The following is a 25,400-nucleotide window of genomic DNA, read 5'->3' on the forward strand; positions in this document are numbered from 1 at the left end:
TATGATGAACCAAATATAAACCTGAAAAATATGATGGGAACTAGGTGTCGTTCCCCCCCTCCCCCAGGCATAGGAAGGTCAGGTGTTACCCGGTGTGGGAAATTTCTTGTCAAACCCCGCCCCCTTGATTATTATTATTTTTTCCCTGCAAAAATGGTTTTACGTTATTTCATATTTTCTTACAAAGGAATAATAATAAGTAGTAGTAGTAGTAATAATAATAATAATAATAATAATAATAATAAACTTTTCTTTATATCCCGCCCTCCCCAGCTGAAGTTGGGCTCAGGGCGGCTAACAACATTGGTTGTTACATATACATATGTTTTATACATAACATTGGTATAAAATCAAAGAATAATTAAATTACCTCCTAAAAACATGGCAAAATCAAATTAAAGTCTAATTAGATGGCTTTCTGCAGGGTTAGGGTTGGGAACAGTAAGTGCTCCACTGAATTGAAATTTCAGCCTTCACGACGTAGGAAAACGGCCAAGTAAACAGCTATTTTCATGGAGGAGGGTCAAGATATTAACCGATATGCATGAAATTTCATATATAGCTATATAATCCCTAGTGTAGTAAAATAAGACCTTTGGAGCAGGCATTTTTTTAAAAAAAAAAGTTTTTTATGAACCGCCCTAGTAGAGCTGGAAGAAGAAGAAGAAGAGGAGGAGGAGGAGGAGGAGGAGGAGGAGGAGGAGGAGGAGGAGGAGTAGTAGTTTGGATTTGATATCCCGCTTTATCACTACCCAAAGGAGTCTCAAAGCATCTAACAATCTCCTTTCCCTCCCCCCCCAACAAACACTCTGTGAGGTGAGTGGGGCTGAGAGACTTCAAAGAAGTGTGACTGGCCCAAGGTCACCCAGCAGCTGCATGTGGAGGAGCGGAGACGCGAACCTGGTTCCCCAGATTACGAGTCCACCACTCTTAACCACTACACCAACTGGCTCTCCTTGATAATTTGTTGCCCCCTCCATGATGGAACCTGGGGTGCTCCCCCCCTTACGCCCATCCTCATTTTTTTTGTTTTTTTGCTCCTGGGCTTTCACATCTTGACTGACGTTCTAACTGAGCCAAAGCCCAGTAGGGACTGTATTCGGTGGGGGAAAAGATTGTGATTAACACCCTGCCACTAATAAGCCACTATAAAATGAGCAATCCAGTGGTTGTGGCTTGTGTGCAAGAAAAGAATGGCTAGAGGCCTTCCTGCCCATGGAAGCCCATAATGGCTGAGCAGCCTGAACCACAGTTTTTACAGTTACTATAGAGCGGAATTTATATCATATACTCAGGCCTAATTCAACTTTTCTGCAGTGCTTCTCTCTCTCTCTCTCTCTCTCTCTCTCTCTCTCTCTCTCTCTCTCTCTCTCTCTTTCTCTCTCTCCCTCTGTGTGTGTGTGTGTGTGTGTATTTTTGTGTGTGTGTGTATTTGTGTGTGTGTGTTCGTTCCTCATTGCCTTTTGACATTTACCTCACTTGCTGGGATTGTTAGTATTTGCTGCTGCCCTCCATTTATTTATTTATTTATTTGCCTCTCAAAAGAAAAGGATGCGCAAGATAAAAGCCAAAAGCAATCTACAGAAATTTAGCCTTTCCGCCTCCAAAGCACAGAACTCTTGCAGTGTGCCAGGCTTGTATTTGGATTTCTCTTACAATTAATTCTGGCAAAATGTTGCCATACTGACAGGAAATTATTCCCTCTTTAAGTACACTCCTCTTCAGAGGCTACTGTAAGGAAGAGCTCTGACCTTTTGCGGTTATTTATGATGTGAGCTGAACTATCTTTAAAATCGTCATCTATCAAGTGCCAGGCACATCTTTGTGAAGTTCTACAGAACCATAAATAATGGAAGTTAATATTCCTCTACAGTGTTTATGCAAATTTTAAACAGTGATATAGGTTTGAAAAATAAAAACACAGGAACCTCCTCCCTACCACCACCACCCATTGGTGTTATTTGTAGTTCACAGCAGATTAACACTGAAGAAGGAGGGTGCTACTTTAATTAGATACCTGGAAGCCTAAGAATAGAATGTGACAAGAAGTTACAGCATTTTTTTAGTGCTAAAAGAGAGAAACGTTTTAGGAACTAAGCAATACTGTACTGCATTTAAAAGGATGTGGGTGCAATCCAAGTAAGACATGAGAACTAACTGCGCAATCCTGTACATGTCTACTCAGAAGTAGGTTCCACTGATTTCAGTGGGATTGATTCCTGGGTAAAAAAGTAGAAAATTGCACCTTTAGACTAGGGGGAAAATGTATAGCAGAAGTAGCCTCTGGAAGATGTTATGGGCTACAACTCCCATCAACAACAGCTGCATCAATAGGAGTATAGCATCTAGATCAAGGGAAGTAATAGTGCCACTGTATTCTGCTCTGGTCAGACCTCACCTGGAGTACTGTGTCCAGTTCTGGGCACCACAGTTCAAGAAGGACACTGACAAACTGGAACGTGTCCAGAGGAGGGCAACCAAAATGGTCAAAGGCCTGGAAACGATGCCTTATGAGGAACGGCTGAGGGAGCTGGGCATGTTTAGGCTGGAGAAGAGGAGGTTAAGGGGTGATATGATAGCCATGTTCAAATATATAAAAGGATGTCACATAGAGGAGGGAGAAAGGTTGTTTTTTGCTGCTCCAGAGAAGCGGACACGGAGCAATGGATCCAAACTACAAGAAAGAAGATTCCACCTAAACATTAGGAAGAACATCCTGACAGTAAGAGCTGTTCGACAGTGGAATTTGCTGCCAAGGAGTGTGGTGGAGTCTCCTTCTTTGGAGGTCTTTAAGCAGAGGCTTGACAACCATATGTCAGGAGTGCTCTGATGGTGTTTCCTGCTTGGCGGGGGGTTGGACTAGATGGCCCTTGTGGTCTCTTCCAACTCTATGATTCTATGATTCTATGGCCAACGGTCATGGATTATGAGAGCTGTAGTCCAAAGCATATGCAGGAAACCATGTAGGTTACCCTTGATCTACACGATTGAAGTCTTTGTCCATCTCACTCTAAATCCCTCCCCAAAATGATTTTACAGTCTAATATAGATGCAGAATATGCCACAATTAAAGGCTAGCAGAAGAGGTGGGAAATACAAACATAAAAACAGAGGGTAAAGGAAGCCTCACAGTTTATGTCTGCACTCCTGTGTAGAATTACCCATTAAAAACAGTGGAACTTCTGGGTAAGCATGCATAGGATTGGGCTGCTTATGTGGTGGAAGCAGTGATGCAAGTGAGCTTCAAAAGGAGTGAGGAATGGAATACAACCCCACCACCACCTCCATTTTAAAAGCCTTGACCAATTTTCAGTTGGTCCCAGACCACTTCAAGTTTCCATTCAACTAGAAATGAGCACCTGCCGCTAGCTAGCTCCACCCCATGCTGTTCCCCTAACTTCATTGAGCAAAATGGCTTTGCAAAGGAGAGGAGGAGAAACCATTGGCGTGGAGAGTTCATTATACCCAGAAGAGGCCTCTTGAGTCTGAAGTGGCCATTTACACATTGTCAAAGAAAGAATCACCAAAAGTGAAAGCTAAAAAAGAGTGCACAGATTTCCATAAATTTATATGAATAGATGCAGTTTTCTATAATTTAAACAGAAATGCAGAGTGCCTCTCCATAGTGGGGGGGGGGGGACGACTGTGACCAGATGTACTACATTCCTGCTCAGCCTGCTGTCCTGGTGCTAACTGATGATGATGGATGACAGCACCTGCTGTTCTCCCTCCCGATGGTTCTTTACGTTCAAACTGGGTTTGGGCTGGATAAACCTTCAAACAGATCAATGATATGGAAGCCTTTTTTCAGCCGAAGACACCTTGGCCCCCTCAATTTTGAAAGGGCCCAGTGCGCATCGCATGTATCACAGCTTCAGTGACCAGCTCTCCAGAGCGCTCAGCCTCCTCCAGACAGTGTGCGTTATCACATGGGCCCTCTCAGCCTTGGGGGCAACCTGGTGCCTCTGTCACAGCGCCCGAAACAGTTGCCTGTGGGAGACCAGTAAGCAGGATTTGAGCACAAGAGCGGATTCCTTTCCTGTGGTTTCCAGCAACTGGCAGACAGAAGCATTGCTGCCTCCACATGGTTACTCCTGCCTATCAACCCATCCAAAGTGTTGAGACCACATCACTTCCCAGACTGTTCTTTGAGTTGCCAAGTTGCTTTCCTTGCCTTGGATTTCAAAGTAACTTTCAACAGCATTGTTTGAAAAGACTTGCTGATTGCAAGCCTCCTTTACAAGGGCAACTCTGAAAATAAATGAAAAGGGGGCGGAAACCTCCTCAATGCTCTAAGAATTCTAAGAGAGGCTGAGGCTGGCAAAATAACAGACATTAATGGAACTAGATACAGGTATGCATGTTTGACCTCCGCAGTAATGAGTGAATACTAAACCTGGTTAGACTTGTAATCTTTTGCTACCCTGACTGCATAATGCATTAGCCCTGGAAAGTGTTTGCTTTCATTTGAATCAATCTCCACTATTGAGCTGGAGAAGAGTTAATATTCCAAACAGTTAAAGGAATAAAAATGGGGGATACACAACTGTAGCCTCAAAAAAAGAGAAATCTTTAGCAAGAAAGGGGAAGAATGCAAATGTTTTCAGACAAGGTTTTTCTAAGGCAAACCAAACAGTTTCCCCATCAATATATTAAAACAGCTCACGTCCGCATGCATGTACACCAAGTTTCAAGGTGCTTCCTGGTAAAAGAACAAATGTTTCTTGAGGCAGAGGCTGCATATACATATCTATGCTAGAATCTTTAGGGACCAGGTTCTTGGTTTGTTTGCTTGCTTTCATCCTGTGTATTCCACACACAATCTAGATCTATTGGGGGGGGGATGCCCCTGAAAATCACTTACTGAGAAACTGGTTTCATTCTGGGGCGTGGGCAGTGACACATTGCAGGTTGATTCTGCACACACACACACACACACACCTGTGCATGTTGGATGGTGGCTGTTCTGCAGTGGGGGGCATGTATCTACACCTGCCCGATGACATTGTGCGTGAGCATATACCAATATTGCAATCACTAAGCGCCGGATTTACGTATAAGCTAAACAAGCTATAGCTTAGGGCCCCACTCACTTGGAGCCCCCCAAAAAATTTAAAGGAAAAAAACACTGGATATACATTTCCAAAATTTAAGATAAAAAAACAAATAAAATAAAACCTACATACAACAACAGTGTTTTGTGTTGTATAGGCGCATGTGCACATGGCTTTAGATTCTTATTAGGCCATAAATTACCATATATCATATATTCAACATGAAAAACAGCAACAATTTGTTGTTGTCAAAGGACAGCTGGACATATAAAGCGCCCCATTACCTTCAGTAGCTTAGGGCCTCATCAAACCTAAATCCGGCCCTGCAATCACCAATTCCTTAATTCACCTGTGGCATGGGCGGGTTTTCAAAAGCATATGGAGTAACCCTTATGGAGAGCAGGTTCTCAAAGCAGCATGTTCACAACAACCATAAATGATTTCAGGTTGGGCAAGGTGATGGCTATATTTGTGCTACTAATGGGTCGGTGTGTCTGCCACAACACTAAAACCAAAGAGGAGGAGAAATCTGTCAGCCAGTGACACCCCCTGGACTGGATACAGTGGTACCTTGGGTTACGTACTTAATTTGTTCTGGAGGTCCGTTCTTAACCTGAAACTGTTCTTAACCTGAAGCACCACTTTACCTAATGGGGCCTCCTGCTGCACCGCCGGAGCACGATTTCTGTTCTCAACCTGAAGCAAAGTTCTTAACCCGAGGTACTATTTCTGGGTTAGCGGAGTCTGTAACCTGAAGCGTATGTAACCCAAGGTACCACTGTATAAGTAAGGAAGCAGGTTGGCTTGGAGGAATCCAAACAGGTTGTTGGGGCACTGCCCCGTTTGCCCTAATGGACCAGCTTTCACTAGCAGTGGCCCTCATACAGAACCCATCATACCTAGCCATTGGCCATGCTGGCAGTGGCTGATGGGAATTGCAGACCAAAACAGCTGGAGAGCACCAAGTTGTGCTGGGGAATCAGTGCAGCCAATTGCTAAACTAACACTCTCTATACTACCTTCTACACTAGGGTTTCCCAAACCTGGGTCTCCAGCTGATTTTGGACTACAATTTCCATAATCCCTGACCACTAATTCTGCTAGCTAGGGAAGTGTAGTCCAAAAACAGCTGGAGACCCAGGTTTGGGAAACCCTGTTCTACATTTTACTGTAGGGAGAGGAATCACTAGAGAGACAGGAGAGATAGAGTTGCAAAGTCTCCCATGCAGTGGGAGAAATGGGCTTCCTTCCTCCCCTTTCAACACTGATTGTCTTGCAGAAGCAAGAGAAACAGCTAGTGCCAGTGGAGGACTGAGGTGGTGGTTTAAAGGGAATCAGCAAGCATGTGTCTGTATTATACTAAAGGTAAAGGTAAAGGTACCCCTGCCCGTACGGGCCAGTCTTGACAGACTCTGGGGTTGTGCGCCCATCTCACTCAAGAGGCCAGGGGCCAGCGCTGTCCGAAGACACTTCCGGGTCACGTGGCCAGCGTGACATCACTGCTCTGGCAAGCCAGAGCCGCACACGGAAACGCCGTTTACCTTCCCGCTGGTAAGCGGTCCCTATTTATCTACTTGCACCCGGAGGTGCTTTCGAACTGCTAGGTTGGCAGGCGCTGGGACCGAGCAGCAGGAGCGCACCCCGCCGCAGGGATTCGAACCGCCGACCTTTCGATCGGCAAGTCCTAGGCGCTGAGGCTTTAACCCACAGCGCCACCTGCGTCCCTCTGTATTATACTACCCTATTCTATTTGCTGAATCACTGAGTAACACTGAAACCCATCTTTATGGCTCCCTGTTGTGCTTTAATGTCAACTTTTGAATCAGGCTACAGTATATGTTTAGCATGCAGAAAAGAAGATTGAAGAAATGCGATGATAATAGCTTTCAGATACTTAAATGTTTGCCATGAAGGCAGTGAAAAATAGCTGCTCCTCGGTACCATGGGGTTAGGGAGGATGCAGCAGCTGCCATTCAAAATTTTACAGAAAAGCAAAGCTGCTGCTGTTGTCCTTGGGAAGTAGAGCTCTGTCCATGAAGACAATGTCTTCCCCTGGCAATTGGTAAAGTCTCCTTGCTCACACAAAGCTACTTTACATGTCCTACAAATCCAGGGGGATTTTTACAAGTTAAAGCAATTGTCTGGGTTTTGGGGATTTTATTTCTGATCTTTTTTATTTGTGTGTGGGCAGCTTGGGTTCAGGCTCTGGCACAGTCGGCTTGGGTTCTGGTTCATGCTCTGGTTTTGTCCTCTTGAAATATTGCTACCCTAGCTAGGCTCATTTTAAATATTGGGTAGCCATGGTTCTCCCAGGTGGATCCTGCCTTTCCTGTCTAAGGTGACCAGGTGTCCTGAGCTACAGAGAATTATGACAATGGGTGCTTCCAGGCAACCTGTTTGTTGAGCATTCCTTCTGATTTGTTTGATAGGGTAGTTAGACAGAGTTGCATCAAGCATGTTATTCCACTCTTTCTGGGCCATTTCTCCACCACTTTCCTTACTGCAAAAAGTACAGTACATTATTTTGGGGAATTGGGCTTGTTGCACACAATCTCCCAATCAGCTGTAACTATGTGACCTGAATTTGCTGGTATGTGATTGAAAAGAATGACAGTCTGGAAGAAATATGTGATCCTTGAACAATTTAATTAGAATTTCCATATGTGAAGCAGGTTGAAGCAGGGTTTGTAGAGATGGAATTACAGTAAGTTCCACAGAATCAATAAATTTTAGTATATTATTTGAGGCTATCAATTTCAGGACATAAAATTGTTAATTTTCATTCATTATATGCATTTATTACCTTAAGCAGCCATTTCAATCCCAGCATTTAGAACAGCACTATCTCTTTAGGAGCTCAAGATGCAATTAAGGTTATTCCATCAAAAGTTCATTATTTTCTTTTGCTATGAAAAAAATCAAAGAAATCAATATTTTAAATGAAAGGTAATTCTGGATAAGGAAAGATTAATTTAAATCTTTCTGCATCTGAGAGAAGCTCTTTGTCTGTGCTAATTTATGGCTTTTATTTAATTGCATTAAAATATTATTCAGCTCTCTGTTTAAGGCATTGCAAATTTCTAAAGTAGCCTTTGCTACTCTGTGAACTTGGCACAGAACAACATTTCCCACACAATGATGGCTTTGTGTTGATATCAGCTAAAGCCAGAACAAATATTTGCAAATGTTCTGAACTTGCCAACTTTGCCACTCAAACTTCAAATACACAATTTCAAATTTGCACATTGTCTGTGAATTTTTACCAACAAATTTAAGGGTCGTCTCCCCATCGGAGACATTTAGTGTATGATGAGAATTCATATTTGATGCCTACTGAAATCAGAGCAAGTCTAAAGGATCTTCCACATGACCCGTATATGTGGTGGTTAGAATATGGGTCCCTGTTTTGTTTTGTTTTGTTTTTGCAGGTGTATTCTGATACACGTCATTGACACTAGAGTAGTGCATTAAGTGGTGCCTTGTACTGGAATCCCCACACATCATTCTGATGTATTAATTTTTCTGCGATGCTCCCCCAGTGTTACCACATTATTGCTTGGCAGGCGCACTCTTGTGCTACAATGCAACAAAAGGCAGACAACCTCCCTCCCGTCCACCCCCAGTCCAGAACATTGGTATGATAAGTGGCAGAATTTCAGCAGGAGGTTATGGGACATGCACTGTATGTCCACCCCAGAACTTTTGAAGGCACAAACAGTATTCAACGCAGGATCACGTATACCCACCCCAATATCACTATGAACACAAATCATCATGATGCACAATAAAAAGAACATCTGGAGGTGTTCATAATCTGGTCTTTATTGAAAATTCATTCCAATTTGTTTCTGGGACTGTTATTTGACAAGGAGCATCCATCCTATTTTATTTGTGGGGTATTTACTTGTATTCCTGTACTTCCTGTCAATCTGCATTTCTCAATGCATTTCCCTCTCTCCCTCTAAACCAGAAAATGTCCAGTTTCTTTTTCAAAGGAGATGTGCTGCACTAAGGCACTATAATCCACTTTAGATACAGAAACCTAAAATTCCAGTGTGCTTGTGAATCCCTCCCTCTAAATACAGCCTGGAGGCACCCTAAGGATGCATTTTTATGCATGCTTACTAGGGAGTAAATCCCATCGAATCCATTGGGGCTTTGTTTTGAGGAAAATGTGGGGATACTAAATACTATTGCAGGTCAACCATCAGTTACAGTCAGGCACCAAATCCTATAGCACATTAACCATCAACTACTGTCTAATGCAAAGTATCATTCCAGGTCACCATAAAATGCAGTTCAATACTAGTACATTTTTGAATGTGAAATACAGGTCTCAAATACAGTGCAGTAAATATCCAGCAAAAAAATATTCAGAGCACGTTTGACTTAAAAAGAATCACCGCAGAAAAATTTGTGAGGCTTTTTGGGGAACAAATGGGGTTCATCTCTTATTTCAGCAAGCAGCATTGACATATATGCATTCAGTTCAGCTGGTGGCTGGAACAGACTGAAATGATCAGAGGAACAGGCTAGAGCTTTCATTCCTCTCCTCTCAAATATTGCTACTCTCCAGTGGCATTTCATATAAAAGAAGAAAATCGTTGTTGCAGACTCACCTAGGCTCAAACTGAACACACTGGCCTTCTTCCATCTTTGATAAAAGAAGTTTTTCCAGTGTCCCCATATGGGTTTTTATTCATTTGTGGGTTTATAGAATTTATGGGTGGTAAGCCTGTGTATTGGAAGGGGAATGCAGTTGAAGGCAGCTCACAGCCTTTCTTCAGAGCAGACGGCATTCATCTGCCAGAGCGCAAGGGTAACCAACTGGCCTTCTTGCTCTGACAAGTGAGTAAGGTGATAATGAGGTTTGGCTTTGACAGTTTAGCATAGAGAAAATCAGATGAAATGAAGAAGCAGAGGCTAAATACTTCTTTCCTTCTCTTTGACAGGGTTCCCCTTTCATGCAAGTATGCTAAATGGTAAGTCTTCTTTACAAGATTGTTTTGCATATTTAGTTAAAAGCTGGACATTGCATTTTAGTTGGCTGAAGATCTTTTGTTATAACTCAGTGTGTTTTACAAGCCAAATCTATGCAGTCAGAGGGAAGAATCAGTGAATACAACTCTGATACTACTAAATTAGATATTATGTTGTGCAGCACTTTTTGTGACAGTATTTGCTGGTATGGAGTTCTGCCACCTTTTTAAAATTTTCTTTTTCTTTTGGTGCCCATAGCAACCATTTTGTGCTGTCATCCACAGCACTTCTATATGAGTACCAGGACCCCATATTTTATGCCTCACCCCCAGTTTTGTGTGTGTGTGTGATAGATCATACATAACATATGACAGATCAAAACAGCTGCCTCATTGGGACAGAGGTATAGGAGCTGTCATGATGAGTTCCTGTAGTTCAGAATTTATCGCTAACCACGGTCAGCCTGTGCCTGGACTGAACCACTTCAGGCTGCAAGAAGGGGCTCCCATGACACAATGCTCCATTCCAAAATGTATTCCTTGAACTTAGGAAACCGGCATGCCCGGGAGCTAGGACACCAGGCAGCAAAAGCCACTGTGAGGGGCAATAAAATATATGAAGAGGAGTTCTGGGAGGGTCTGCTCCCTCGCCCCTATTGATCTCTGAAGGCTGAACAGAGTCCTCTGACGCATATACATGCTGCAAGGAGCCTTCACACTTGGTTGTACCTGACGAAGGGATGACACACATTTAAGACCTTAATTTATCACCTCATGCTACTGTAAGATTTTAATCACAGTATGGAGAGATGGAGCCAGTGAGCTGTGTTCAGGGGAAATGACTGTAGCTTTATGTCAAAAGAGGTTCTGTGAGCTCCTGACATATTTCCTACAGGATGCAAAAGCAAGGATATAGCTTATAACATTGGTGGTGCAGTGGGCAGAGGAATGGCTTTGGGTGTGAGAAACAGGGTGCAAATCCCTGTGAACGGATCCATGCCTAGGAAGTGGAAAACTGCTAGGATCAGTGCTTCCTAGGCACGGGACAAGCGGGTGTGTGGACCAGCCCATACAGACACCATAATGTCCCCCTAGATATTTGCTCCTGCTACGCAATCCACAGCTTGGAAGGAGAAAAACTGAAAGCAGGAAAATGGCTTGAGGAGAAAAATATTACCCCACCCCCAGCCTCCTCATTTCTTGAACTCAGTTAGTGAAATGTAGGTGGGTTCCCATGATACAGTGATAACAACAAGAAGCTTTATTGAATTAACAGAACTGGACAACAGGGGCAAAGCAACTGCTTATATACATTTCTGAAGGCCTGGGCCACTCCCACTCCCAACGTGATTGGCTGTCTAAACTTCCAAGCTGCAAATCATAACTCAGAGTTTAAGGGCCAATGGCAGAGGCCCAAATCCTGAAATGTTCTGTGATTGGATACCATGTATCAAATCAGAACACAGGGGCTCAGAAGCCTTAGTCCAGACTCAAGCTCAGGCAAACACCGACCACTGAATACATAACAGTTAGCCCCTCTCTGCAGCTTTTAAACTTAAAGAAAACAAAGAACTGCAGCAAGGGATGCCAGGCTTTGGGGGCCCGTGTGCATGTTTTAGAATTTTCAGAGTGTGTGTGCTTTAGGGGCACCCATCCCCTATAAGAACAGAAGAAGAGTCATGGTGGATCAAACCAAAGGCCCATCTAGTCCAGCCCTCTGTTCCTACAGTGACCAACCACATGTCCCCATGGGAAGCAGGAGAGCAGGACTTGAGTGCAGCAACCCTTTCCCCAGTTGTGATTCCCAGCAAGTGGCATTTAGAGGCATGCTGCCTTTGACAGTGAAGGTAGAGCACAGCCATGGAAAGGTGTGACTTTGTCTAATCTCCCTCTAAAACCATTGCTATCTCTTGGGGAAATGAATTCCATAGTTGAACTTGGTGAAGAATCACTTTCCTTTGCTTTCCCTGAGTGTTCCAACATTCTTTGAACCTCGCTGGATGTCCTGAATTCCAGTATTATGACAGAAGAAGAAAAACTTCTCTCTATTCACTTTCTTCAAACTTCTCCCTATCCACTTTCTCCCTCTGGTTGCTTCTTTCGCTGCCCTAGACTGGCAGAAAGAGAAAAAGATGTCCATAAAAGCATCTAAGCCACTGTCTCTTCCTCCCCTTCAAACAGCATAAGAAGGAAGTTGGAAAATTCCCATTTTTCTTTGTTTTGGCCTCTAAACAGAGCAGAATTATTCCCTTGCAGCTCAGCTAACGGTAGACAAAAGGGGCATGTGTCTGTTGTTTACTAGAAGTTAAGCTATGGAATTAAGTATCATGTTAATTTGTGCCTTTATGTAGAAGGAAAATGGAAATTCCTCCATTTGTAATCTTGATGAGCATGTTTTAATTTCCAATCTAGACACCATGATTAACACTCTTAATGAAGTTTCTCATATAAATCATACCCTAATAAAGTGACTGAGTGAGAGCTCAGAAAGGCAAATTGCAAACTACAAAATAATTACAAGCCCAAGTCATTAACAAAATTCAATGAAGCACAATATGATGATATTCTCAACAGCATTCGTCACATAAATTGCATCCTAAAGAATGCTATATGGAACTGCTAAACGTTTTAGAGTTTGGTAATAGCTGGTGCCCCATTAATCAGTTTAATACAGCTTTCAGGAAGCTCATTCCACTGCTGCTCCCCAAAAATCCATAGTTATTTTGAGCAAGAACCTAAGACGAGCCCTGCCAAAGGCCTATCTGGTCTAGCATTCTGTCCCCACAGTAACCAACTAGATGCCTCTTCGAAACACCCACAATCACCCTCTCCCCTGCTCCTGATCCTCAGCAACTAGTATTCAGAAGCACCATAGCTGTACCCATCATGAGTCATAGCCACCATGAAATTGTTTAATCCCCCTTTAAAGCCATCCAAGTTGGTGGCCATCATTACATATTGCATTAATTCAAGATTCTTTTTATCTATTCAATGTTTATTTAACATTTTATTTTTAAAAATATGTATATTCCACTGTACCATAAAAATATATCACAGTGGCTTACAGTATAAAAACATGAAACCAAATAATAAAATCAGAAAAAAGTTAAAAGCGAGTTAAAAGCAAAAAATAAATTAAAAACAAACCTCATAGACTATTGTGGGGGGTGCATAAGCTTGTCGGAATAGAAAAGTTTTCGGCACAGAAGGCGCCTGCTGTATCTCTAGCAGTAGGGTATTCTACAGGACTGGGCTATTGACATTAAAGGCTCATGTTCAAGGTTCCCATATTAATTTATAGGCTACAGTACTTAACAGCTTGGGTTCAGAATACCCTGGGGATCATCTGACTCCTTATCCCTACCCAATCACTGCGGTTTTCAGGGGAGTCACTGTTAGTTGTCCCCCATGGTTTGTGATGCTACCACCCCTTACTGCCAGATATCCATGTCTCCTGTCATATAAATCTGCTGGAAGTAATGTTTATAAGACTCTTAAACACCAAAGATACCCCCTCCCTTCTGTGGATCCTTCTTTAGAAAACGAGTGAGTGAGCCACACATCAGCCTTTACGGTTTGATAAACTATTTTGCATATTAACCTAAATGCAGACGTAAGGAGTTGACATTATCTAAAGGCAGAGATAGCACCATGAGGAAATTCTGTTACTAAGGCAACTGTAACAATAAGTATTACCATTGACTTTGAACAATTCTATCTATATTTAAATTGAATAAAATAATGTGATTTAAATTGAATAAGGTATTTGTACCATATCTACAAATATTTAGGTAACGGAGAATTAAAAAATAATAATGAATGGCCTGGTTCCATTTTATTCCCCTTTTCACAAAATGGAACATCTGAGGTTTCAAAAAATAAATAAATGCTCAGCTCAGGAATCTTGGATTCGGTTTCTGAAAAATCTGTTAATTGACACATTTCTAGGTTGCAGAGAAATCGTTTGGGAGGGTGCAGTTCTCAAAGGCAAGCTTAGCATCAAGCCAGAATTGAGATGTGTCTCACAACCTCTTTGTTGCATTATCAGTGAACTAGGTGAGAATAGTTCATGTGGCAAGCTAGGCAGCTTGATCCAAGAACTGAAGATCTGCAAGTCTGGGTCACACTAAGTTCCATCTAGTTTGCTATTCTTTTTCCGACAGTGATCTTTAAAAATTCACAACCGGGGCAAGAAGGTGATAGCCACTAGCTGTTCACCAATTCTTCTTTGGTGATCACTCATAGCCGAGTAAGATTGTCTTCCATAAACACGGTTTTAACAATGAGTCCGTAAGTGATTGTAGAGGCCAATTCTGGATCCACACTCCTTCCACAGTGGGGACATTGGTTTCTGGGTGGGAGTTGATCACAGTGTGGATTTGCTAAGTGTGCCTTCCTCTTAGCACATTTCTCCCTTGCATCCTGAGTTTGAGTGTCTTCAAAGCCCATGACACCTTTGGTAAAGGCTGTTCTCCAACAGGAAAAAAGTGCCCTCTTGCAGGAGGTTTTCAAAAAAAGTAAAAAGGAAGCAGGGGCAGACCTCCATGTGGGGTGGTGGGGAGAGGCTGCACCTAGAGACCAGGGAGCATGGCTGGTGTTTTACAGCTAAAACAGAAACAGCTAAAACCATACGGAGAAAAGCATTTAATTAAAAAGGGACAAACATTAATAGAATGTGTGTGTGTGTGTGTGTGTGAGAGAGAGAGAGAGAGAGAGAGATCTATTAAAACATACAGACCATTACTATATTGAAATCATACACTTTTGGAATTGTTTTTAATATGTTTCGATTGTTGTAACACCTGGATTCCTCTGGAATAGAAATTTAATATAAATAAATAAAAATGAACCAGACTGTAGGAGGCAATGTGAAGTAGACCCTGGTAAACATCACTTTTGACCTTTTTCTTAGGCTTTGTGTTTTATACTGTGCTATTTTTGTCCATACAACCACATATATTTTCTCCCCGTTGTTGAAGAACAGAGTCTTAGTCTGACTCCGATGCCCAGGCACTGCCACTGGATACCAGAGAACAGGCAAACCGGCAAAGCCAAAGTGATTTTAATTGCTTTCCCGCCCCCCTCCAAAAAAAGGGACATTTACCTAATTTCACTGAACTGCCGTTTACAAACCCATAACCCAGTTGGCAGATAAATTAAAATTTTGCAAAGCGTACTGGAAAACAAAATACCAAAAAGAAAAAAAAAAAAGATCCACAGGAAAAGCAATAAATCAGCACTGGCATCAAAACATATAATTTCAATAGCATTTCTAATACGCAAAGTTTTTCCCCCCCCCAACCAGTTGCTGGGATCCAAAATGAGGCAGCCACAGTCCCACCACTGCAATATAAGGGATGGCTTATTTTACAGGGCTGTGTCACAGACCACCAGTGACTGCCCAATTGCTTATCTTATTTCCCTCCTGTGGGGGTGCAGGATCAGGGCTCCTGTCAGCAGGGCTTACTGGTTGAGACTGGCTGGGAGGCAAGCCTGCAGCCAGTCTAGACCTGCCATTTCTCCTCCCTGGCAGTGGGGCTTGATAAGGCAGATAAGGAACAGCTGGAGAGAGATACAGATGTTCAGTGTTCCAGGTGAAGGCCTGCAAAATCCCTCAAAAAATTGAGAAAAATGGGTTTTCCCCTGCCCATTCTTCTGGTGTCCTCTCAATGGCCTTCACATCCGACTGGGGTGCCAACTGAGCCCAAAGCCCAGTAGGGAAGTGCTGTAAGGCCACCTTAGGCTGTACCCTCTTGGTGCCTCAGCACCCTGATTTACACACCCTGTCACTAGCCTTTGTAAAATGAACAATCCTGTGGCTGTGGCTATTTGTGTGTGGGAAGAGAGGAAGAAGAAGAAGAGAGAAGAGTTTGGATTTGATATCCCGCTTTATCACTACCCTAAGGAGTCTCAAAGCGGCTAACAATCCCCTTTCCCTTCCTCCCCCACAACAAACACTCTGTGAGGTGAGTGGGGCTGAGAGACTTCAGAGAAGTGCGACTGGCCCAAGGTCACCCAGCAGCTGCATGTGGAGGAGCGGGGAATCAGACCTGGTTCACCAGATTATGAGTCCACCACTCTCGCTCTCAAAGTTGTTAAAGTTGGGTGTTTTATTGTGTTTTAATATTCTCTTTGGAGCTGCCCAGAGTGGCTGGGGCAACCCGATCAGATGGGTGGCATGTAAAGAAGAAGAAGAAGAGGAGGAGGAAGAAGAAATTACTCTCCTTTTCTCTAAACTAAAAAGTCTCAAACGCCACAACCTTTCTTCATAGGGGAGTTGTTCCATCCCCTTGATCATTATAGTTGCGCTTTTACAAATCTTTCCCAACTCTACTACAGCCGTACCTTGGAAGTTAAATGGAATCCATTCTGGAAGTCCATCGACTTCCAAAATGTTCAGAAATCAAAGCATGGCTTCTAATTGGCTGCAGGAAGCTCCTGCAGCCAATTGGAGGCTGCAGAAACCCTGTCGGACGTTCAGGTTCCAAAGAACGTTCACAAACTGGAACACTCACTTCCAGGTTTGCAGCATTTGGGAACCAAAACACCCAAGTACCAAGGCATTTGGGATCCAAGATATGACCTTTTGAGGTGACAAAACTGCACGCAGCATTCAAAATGTAGTTGCACCACAAATTCATATCATGGCATTGTGACAGCACAACGGTTTAATGGTTCCTTTCCTACTAATCCCTAGCATGGTATTCACCTTTTGCATGGCTTCCACACAAAGGATGGCCATGATTAGCAGTTACTCTTCCAAGGTTGTTTGTGTCAAGGGTGTGTGTCTTTCCTCCTATCGCTTGCATTCTGACCAGCCCCTTTTAAGAGATACCTGGGATTGAACCAGGGACAATAAATGTGCCCTTCCCCTGTAAAAGTAAATAAAAAAGTTTTTCTCTACAATTTTAACAAGTTGATTTAGTAAAATCTGGTGGTTTGATTTTCATAGAAAAGTTTTTGCTACCCCCAGCCCCCGTTTTAAACTTCAGACTGACCCAAGTCCAACTGGGACTGGGGCTCAGTCAGTAATCTGTTGTCTGATGAGTCTGAGCAACAAGGTGTATAAACAGGCATCAGAGGAAAGAGCCTCCCCTCTCTCCTTGAGCCCTGGAGCCAGCCGAGATTTCAGACATAGGCTCACGGCTGGAGTTTCAGCCTTGGCTGTATCTGATGAAGGGAACGACACACACTTAAGACCTCAATTTATCACCTCATGCTACAGTGATATTTTAATCTGAGAATGGAGAGATGGATCCAGTGAGCTGAGTTTAGAGGAAATAACTGTAGCTTATTTATTCCCCAAAGTCCAAGGAATAGCTTTGCTCCAGGAACAAGAAAGGAAGGAGGGTGAGGGGAAATGTGACCATTTGTGGGGAGAGACCCAAAGGATCGGACATGTATTATGTGGGATGTGGTGCACATTTGTGTGATCTATTTCCACCCTATTCACTTTGAAGGAGGGTGAGTGATGAAAATTGTGTGTAAGTAGAACCCACAACGTGTGTACACCCAGCGTGGTGTAGTGGTTAAGAGCAGTGGACTCGTAATCTGGTGAACCAGGTTCATTTCCCCGCTCCTCCACATGCAGCTGCTGGGTGACCTTGGGCTAGTCACACTTCTCTGAAGTCTCTCAGCCCCACTCACCTCACAGAAGGGAAGGGAAAGGAGATTGTTAGCCTCTTTGAGACTCCTTAAGGGGAGTGAAAGGTGGGATATCAAGACCAAACTCTTCTTCTCTTCTTCTTCTTAATGTGCTTCTCAGTGAAAAGCCCTGTGGGAAGGAAGCATGCTTACAGGGGAGGTCACTGGAAACTTTAAAAAGTTTCTTTTGCAATGATTTGTGCACTTAACGAGGCAGTAATGGAGAAGTGGAAACACATTAAGCTCCCTTTTCATGCAACAAAACTTCTGCCACATATCAGATCCCAGAGTGTCACCCCAGCACCCCCAGATGCTCAGGGCAGAGTGAGGTAGCTATCTCAGATCATGGGTGCTGAGGAGCATAGCTGTCAGCATTCTATTTTTTTGCAGGAAATTCCCTTATCCCAGTGCTGTTTCCCGCTGCTTCCCGCTTCTATCCCAGATTGGTAGATATCCCATAGACTGTCCCCGGGACAGGTGAGGCTGCTGATCCCTTATTTTCAAATCTGAAAGTTGACAGCTATGCTGAGGAGTGATGAGGGGGGAGCAGTGACATATCTCCTAGCTCTTCTCCCTGAGCTCCCAAGGCAACCCTCTCCGTTAAGAGGACAAAGCTGTGTGCATTGTGCTCCCCTATGCTACCCAGATGCTTCTAGGAAGATAATGCCCTACCCTAGGTTACAAAGGTAAAGGGTACAAAACAATAAATTTTTCAGCTCTCTGACTCCTTGATCCTTTGCCACTTTACAGGGCAATCCTAACCACATCTACTCAGAAGCAAGTCCTATTGAATTCAGTGGGGTAAGGAGAGGTTAGGATTGCAGCACTAGACACCTGTGAATCCTCTAACCTGCAGACTCCCAGGCCAGATGCAAGACATACACATCCCTGTTTTATATTCCTCTCTTACTTCATTCAAGATCTTTGTTCTGCACTTAAAGGGGCATTTTATTATCTCACTTTCTGGTTCTGGCAAGTTAGAAATAGCAGCCAAGGAGGAAAATTAATATGTTTATAAAAAAAAGAAAAGAAAGAATGCAAAGCTTTGGTTTCCGGAATGGATGTTAATTCATTATATGTGGAGATAATTATGCAAATGTCATTCCTGTGTTGTCTGACAACATGAGAGGCATTTGAAAACACTGGTTTTGTTGTTGTTGTTCTTGCTACTTGTTGTGTTTGGAGCATCTTGTGCTGTCTCCTGATGTGCAGCCAGCCAAGCAAAAATGCAAATGTATTTCCAGCTTACACAAATCCAGATGCCTTGGGAGCTGACGGATCTGTGCCAGCCTTCACCAACCATGAAATCTACTTAACTCAGTACTGTACTTTCACATGGGAAGGGTTAAGTGAGAGGCAGAGCCAGTGGGTGGCTTAAACAAGAAGATAGGAAAGTAAATGTTAAGTGGTAAACAATCCTGACTGCACAATAACTGTGGTTCTTTTAGGAGAGATGCAGGTGGTAGAATAGAAGCTTTATCCTCTCTGCTATGCCCACTCACAGGGCTGCCCCAAGATATTTTGATGCCTGAAGCAGAAGCACAAACAGCCCCAGCCCCGCCCCCACCAACTCACAGCCCTTAGCACCCAACATAACAGAGGCCTTCCTTATATGTACTGAGTCAGACCATCTAGCTCAGTATTGTCTACACTGACTGGCAGCTGCTTTCTAGACCTACCTGAGGACACGAGCAATTGAATCTAGGATCTTTTACATGCAAAGCCATATGCTCTGCCATTGAGCTACAGGCCTTCCCCTAAAAAAAATGTTTGTCAAGAGCAGGCTTCCTCAACCTCAACCCTCCAAATGTTTTTGGCCTACAACTCTCATGATCCCTAGCAAGCAGGACCAGTGGTCAGGGATGATGGGAATTATAGTCTCAAAACATCTGGAGGGCTGAGGTTGAGGAAGCCTGGTCAAGAGGCATGTGAGGCAAAATCATCATCATCATCATCATCCCTCAAGGGTCTCTCCTTCTCGCTGTCGATATAAGTAGTATAGCAATATATTGAATAACCAACCTTTTACTTCTTAAGACATCTGGTTAGCTACTGCGATAACAGGATGCTAAACTAGATGGGTCATTGGCCTGATGCAGCAGGGTTCTTATCATATTCTCAGTACAAAATTTAACAAGGTTTCAGGAAAGGATGGCTTATTGTTAAGCATCTTATCGCCTCCTTGTTTATGTTCATGCAAGATTGTGCATGACGAAACCTTTGGAGCAAAGTTTCCAGTTTATGAGAAAAGGTCTCTCTTCATTCATTCTCTCTCCCCCACCCCCTGCAACATATTCTTGCTGGTCAGCCAACTACTTTATTCCTCCAAATCCCATAGTAGCCAAGCGGAAAAACAAATAGCCCAGATGGTCCCATTTGATTTCAAGAGTTTGGCAAAGTTCTTAATGAGCTGGAACTGACCACCTCTGAAGGGGATTTTGTCTTATGTTTATATATTCAGATGTGTTCTATCTTGAGGTTGAAAAATAATTCCTTTAAATGCCGAAGAAGAAGAAGAAGAAGAAGAAGAAGAAGAAGAAGAAGAAGAAGAAGAAGAAGAAGAAGAAGAAGAGTGAATGCTAAAAAAACAACCAGGGTGGTTCATCTGGGATTAACAACATTCCTGCATGAATGTTGACAGTCACAGAATTTGGGGCATTCACTGAGACATTTAATTTGTATTCCTCATATTCTGATGTTGTTACAGGCTGGGCTGTGACACTTCCCTCCCCCCCCCCCCAAAAAAAACACACCACAGAAGCCTACAGCTTAAAAAATGAGCAATTTAGTTCAAATCAATATGTAAATGTAACCAGCCCCACAAGTTTTGGGGGCCTTCATAGCCCATTTAAGATTTCTCAGTCACAGTGCTGCAGTAGAAGTCACAACTGACAGAACTGATCAACATTCATTAACCTCCAGAGGGTTTGGACTACAATTCCCATCAGCCCCAGCCAGCCAAGCCAGTGCCTGGTTAGCCAAGATTGCATTAAACAAAACCCTAGACCTGCCAATGGAGGCAGCCATTTTCCCTGAATGCTCCTGGTGGTATCAGATATAGAGCATTTTTGCCAGTGGGAAACCCTCCAAGCTGCCCAGATTACAGCTGTTTACCTGAAGAAGAAGCAGAGTGTTCATGCTTGAGGGAAGTGGAGTGCCCTCTGTAATCTTAGATAATGGCTTGCCCCTCCCCCATCCCATGCTGAAAATTCCTGGCATTTGGTCAGCTCCCCCAAAGTCACTGAAAATCTCCCCACCATCAGCGCCACAACTTTCATAAGGGACAAACAACCCCACAAAATGTGCAGGTTTCTCCTGGTTCCATTGCCTACTGTGCACCCTTTCTTCAGCCTCCTTGCCTTTGGGATAGGATTTAGCTTCCCTAACCCTACGATTGCTTCCCAGTCCCCATTCTGTTCCTGTGTGAGGTTTTAATCCCATTCAAACTGACAACCACCCCTTCTCTCAGAGAATCTGGATTGGAGAGTTTGCTTTGTTCCCTGAGCCACTGAACATTCCGTGCGACCACACCTGCTCAGTCAATCCATGCCAGAGGTTTCACTACCACAAGAACAACATCAATACATTAAAGCAGATCATTAAAAGGTGCCCAGCACCAGGGAATACTTGCCAGAAAGCCAGAAAATGGGCATGAAGGCAATGGATCTGCAGAGATCATTGTCAGTTTTGTAGGAAAATCATGGACTATAATGGCAGCCTGCTGTTTTGAAAAATAGAAGGCCAACTGTGCCCAGTTGAATCGTCCACAGGGTTATCCTTGATTCCCCCGTCTACCATGTGGATAGAAGATCATAAACAGCCTTTTCTAACTGAATGCTTTTGGAAGCAGCAGCAGCTACCTTCCTTCAATTAGAACTCTGTTGGCTGCTAACCTGGTTCTTATTCTGTTTCATAAGAAGGACTATGAATGGAGACATTGTAGAGCAGAACTGCAAAGATAACGGGTGCTTTTCAGATGTGATGCAGAAAAGTCCTTACAAAACTCCTGAACTGTCTGCTTCTTTGGACCTCTGAAAGGTTTCTATGTTGGATCTGGAGGGCAGGCAGAGATGGGGCTTCGTCGTTGTGACATGGACCTCAGGATATTTCCTATGTTAACTCTCCCTACTTTCTCCAGAAAACGAAATAAGAGTGCTGCTGGATCAGACCAAAAGCCCTTCATGGTCAGCAACCTGATCTCACATTGGCCAGCCAGATGCCTAGATGAAGCCTGCATGCAGTTTATGAACTCAACAGCACTCTCCAAACCTGTTATTCCCAGCAGCAGGTGTTCAGATACTCTCAAACTGGAGCCAAGGGGTTCATGGCTAGTAGCTATGGGTAGACTTGTTCTCGGTCCTGTATACCTGAAGGAGCGTCTCCACCCCCATCGTTCAGCCCGGACACTGAGATCCAGCGCCGAGGGCCTTCTGGCGGTTCCCTCATTGCGAGAAGTGAGGTTACAGGGAACCAGACAGAGGGCCTTCTCGGTAGTGGCGCCCGCCCTGTGGAACGCCCTCCCATCAGATGTCAAAGAGATAAAGAATTACCTGACGTTCAGAAGACATCTTAAGGCAGCCCTGTTTAGGGATGTTTTTAATATGTAATGCTGTATTGTTTTTAATACTGATTGGGAGCCGCCCAGAGTGGCTGGGGAAACTCAGCCAGATGGGCGGGGTATAAATAATAAATAATTATTATTATAAATTATTATCCATGAATGTCTTCTAAAGCTATCCAAGTTAGTTGCCGTCACTACACCTTGTGGATCTGGATTCCCTGGTTTAACTATGCAGTTTGTGAAGAAGTACCTCATTTTGTCTGTCCTGAATCATCAACCAGGTTCATTGGAATGAGATTGGAAATAGCAAGTGGCAGAAAGGACTGGAGAAGAAGTGGGCCAATCTAAACGGTTTGTTTTTAAGAAGGAAGAAAGCAAAGGGGCTATGCAAAAGCATTTGCTAGGAACCCATATGTACCTTTCTTGGTGCATGGATGTCTGCACAAATATCTCAAGTAAATACGCCCAGCTCCCTGGTGAGCCAGATATTCCTCAGAGAATGCAGGTTTGGATGGATTGCAGATAGCATTATCTATCCAATTAGAGGGTTCGCTCACAAGAGCTATCCCATGTCTAAGTATACTGGACCAGAGTTCAGAGCTTACTGCAATGACTGAGGTTGGTGTGGAGACAAATCTGCAGCGTGTGCTCACAATTTCCCCCCTCCTGTTTCCTGAACAGAAAATCACATCTTGCTAAGTCAAGCAGAAAATGGAAAGGAGATGACGCTATTTTATTTGCTGATAAAGGAAGCTCAGCCTTTCCTCTCCCTTTGGTCAACACAACTCGGCTGTTTTGATGTCAACACAACTTTGACTGTATCCACAAGATGAGGTTGTGAGGCTAGAAGGAGTGTCTGTTGCTGATTTTGCCACTGATGCTTATTATTGTTGCTGAAGGAATCTAGTAGTTTACTCCAGTGACTATTTCCAAGGGCCCTTAACAAAGTAACATTCCCAGGATTCTTGGGGTGGATGCTGTAAATACAGTGGTACCTCGGGTTACATACACTTCAGGTTACAGACGCTTCAGGTTACAGACACTTCAGGTTACAGACTCCGCTAACCCAGAAATAGTACCTCAGGTTAAGTACTTTGCTTCAGAATGAGAACAGAAATTGTTCTCTGGCGGCGCAGCGGCAGCAGGAGGCCCCATTAGCTAAAGTGGTGCTTCAGGTTAAGAACACTTTCAGGTTAAGAATGGACCTCTGGAACAAATTAAGTACTTAACCCGAGTTACCACTGTATATCGTGTGATTGCAGCCAAACTCAATATAATATTCCCATTTTTCTAGGTTTCTGTGAGGAAGAAACAAAATCAAAGCTGGTTGAGTTTCAGGGTTTCTATCATTCTTGAAAATTATGGTGAGACTCTTCCCATGTTGGTGTAGTTTGGATACCACGAAGGTCAGTTGAGATGTGGCTACAGGTGATCTTACTGAAGCCACTGTCTCTTAGCCTCAGGGACCCCCTTCTGCAATATAGGGATGATTAATTATAATAACAACAACAATCAAAATACTGATTTGCTTATTTTTGTATGTATTAGAGAAATAATGAGGTGCTTGGAACACTCCAAGTGTCTTGTTTAAATGCTAACTATTACTAGGATCACACTACCCAGCAATCATGTTTACTGGGGCTCTGCTGGAATTTCCCATAGTAAACAACATTAAGTGTGACAGGCAGATGTGCATTCCAATTAACATTCAGGGGCATTTGCCATAGTAAAGTGTGCGCAAATGTTGTGTCCTTCTACCCAGTATCATTTTTTTTGCTACACATTGCATCCATAACAGCAATATACAGCAATATTAAAACACCCTTAATTAAAATACAAAGCAAAGAATAAATAAAAAGCTGATTTTTAGGATTTAGCCTCTGTACACCATATGCATAGACTTTGTGATCATCATTTTTAAAAATGCAACGTATGAAACAGCTCTCTAGATACATAAATTTGACAGGAATTATTCAGTGTATCAACAAAATGCATTGAAGCGGACCAAAGCATACACCAGGCTACACATGGAGCTAGACAGTTAAGATTGTATAATGAACTGTACAATTCTGACTGTTCTGAAGATTCACGTTACACAGAATGAGGTTGCAGAATACTGGACTGTATGTACCATTGCTCCCAGTACGTTTCTGAGCACAGGTCAAAGTGTTGGTGCTGACCTTTACAGCCCTTAATGACTTCAGCCCTGTATAGCTGAAGGGGTGTCTCCACCTCCATCATTCAGTCAGGACATTGAGGTCCAGCTCCGAGGGCATTCTGGCAGTTCCCTCATTGAAAGAAGTTACAGGGAACCAGGCAGAGGACCTTCTCAGTAGTGGTGTCTGACCCTAACCCATTCGATGTCAAGGAAAATAATAATAATAATAATAATAATAATAATAATAATAATAATAATAACAACAACAACAACAACAACAACAACAACAACAATAACAACAACAACAACAACAACAACAACAATTACCATTGATTGCAGGTGCAGAACCATGTTTCTAAATTACAAAATCTATATTAGGGCAACACCTTTATTTGGCCAGTCAAGATTTCGCAAAATGTTGCGTAAGCTTTTGAGCTCATCAGGCTAAATTAGGGGTATCCAATGAGGTGCCCTCTGGATGTTGTTGAACTCCAACTCCCATCAGCCCTAGCCAGCATGGCCAATGTCAGGGATGATGGGAGTTGTAGTCTAGCAACATCTGTAGGGCACCACATTGGCTACCCTTGTACTAGAAGCTAAACCAGGCATAGGCAAACTCGGCCCTCCAGATGTTTTTGGGACTACAACTCCCATCATCCCTGACCACTGGTCCTGTTAGCTGGGGATCATGGGAGTTGTAGTCCCAAAACATCTGGAGGGCCAAGTTTGCCTATGCTGAGTTAAACAAAGTGAGGGTGGGAAGAAAGAGGAAAAAACTTGGCTGATGTTAATACTATGAGTCTGTATCTTGGAAATGTGAACAGATGCAGGCTCATAGCATTAGCACCAGCCAAGTTTTTTCCTCTCTCCCCTCCTGCTCTGTTTAGCCTGAAGAATTCAGGAGAACTCAAATGCTTGCACACTATTTTGTCATATTTTGCTCAGCCTAATAAAGGGATTGCCCAAATACAGATTTTGCAATTCAGAAACATGACTCCGCATCT

General features: G+C 43.2%; 1 long non-coding RNA gene across 3 annotated transcripts in view; it reads left to right on the top strand.

The window, feature by feature from the left end:
- Positions 1 to 25,400, top strand: part of LOC309378852 — a 156,640-nt gene that overhangs the window by 85,090 nt on the left and 46,150 nt on the right. For all 3 annotated transcript variants that reach the window (XR_014172197.1, XR_014172198.1, XR_014172199.1), the window contains exon 3: positions 10,007 to 10,036. This is a non-coding gene — a long non-coding RNA (uncharacterized lncRNA). The remainder of the gene's footprint in view (positions 1 to 10,006; positions 10,037 to 25,400) is intronic.

This window comes from Podarcis melisellensis (genome assembly GCF_964234715.1).
Source record: "Podarcis melisellensis genome assembly, chromosome: 10".
Taxonomy (NCBI): Eukaryota; Metazoa; Chordata; class Lepidosauria; order Squamata; family Lacertidae; genus Podarcis; species Podarcis melisellensis.